Here is a 988-nt window from a genome sequence, read left to right as displayed (position 1 = left end):
ATCGAATAGAAGACTAGTGAGTGGTGGTTCTTTCTATCTATTTCTCTGAAAACCCAACAATGAGTAGCCATCTTCTTTTATATATTTCTTAACTTCTTTTTTTCAATTTATTTTTTCTATATTAATGCTTTTTTTTTTGTTTCTTTTCAAATGTACATGATTCTCTTTCTCTTAGGTATGATTTTCCTACCTATATTTTAGATTTTTTCAAGTGATTTATTAATTTCGATTTGCTTTGTTTGGAATTGGCAAGAATGATGATTCAATTAGATGTGTGAAAAGGAGAACAAAAACTCCTTTCATGAACTCAAAACATCTGAGGCATTTGAATTGTCTGACTCGTTTACCGCAACACCTATATTAAGTTTCTGGTCTTAGTTGGTCACAAACACTTCCCTGGCATAGCATGTATGTGTTTGTTTGTTTCTTTTTTTTTTTTGAATTCTTTCCATTTTATTTATGCTACTTCTGGAGATATCCCTTGTTACTCTGGTCTAGTAGCTTTTTTGCTATTATATATACATATGTTTTGGAATGGTTTATTTGTATTGGTTTTGGTAATTTTGTAATGGATTGGGCAAGAATGACGAATCAATTAGATGCGTGAAACGAGAACTCTTTATTGAACTCAACTTTGAGGCATTTGAATTGTCTAACACATGCCTGTCACAACCATCCTCACCATATAAATGTTTATACATTAGAGCTATAGGGAGTATCTCAAGCATCTTTAGCTTAATCTTGAGATCAAGTTGTTATATCAACTTGGATAGAAATGGTCTTACTCTTAATTACTATTAAGCCAAAATATTGAAGAAAAAAAATGTAACAAATTTTATTGACTTAATGGATAATTTGTTTATACTTCAAGTTTTATTATTTCATTTTGAAAACTCTAGCTAGCAATTTAGTCTGCCAATTTATTTATCCTTAATGGAGTACTGATTTTTTTAATGTATCAGACATTATTTCTCTTTAAAAGTTGTGT

At 29.7% G+C, this 988-nt stretch overlaps 1 non-coding gene and 1 pseudogene across 1 annotated transcript; both read left to right on the top strand.

Moving 5' to 3' along the window:
- Window positions 1-243: 243 nt before the first annotated feature.
- Window positions 244-348, top strand: LOC133828414 (small nucleolar RNA Z266). Its single transcript, XR_009891032.1, has one exon. It is a non-coding gene; the product is annotated as a small nucleolar RNA Z266 (small nucleolar RNA).
- A 223-nt stretch (window positions 349-571) lies between these two features.
- Window positions 572-668, top strand: LOC133828418 (small nucleolar RNA Z266; annotated as a pseudogene).
- The last annotated feature ends 320 nt before the right edge of the window (window positions 669-988 follow it).

This window comes from Humulus lupulus, chromosome 3, assembly GCF_963169125.1.
Source record: "Humulus lupulus chromosome 3, drHumLupu1.1, whole genome shotgun sequence".
NCBI classification, from domain to species: Eukaryota; Viridiplantae; Streptophyta; class Magnoliopsida; order Rosales; family Cannabaceae; genus Humulus; species Humulus lupulus.
This window is presented reverse-complemented; position numbering and strand designations above follow the sequence as displayed.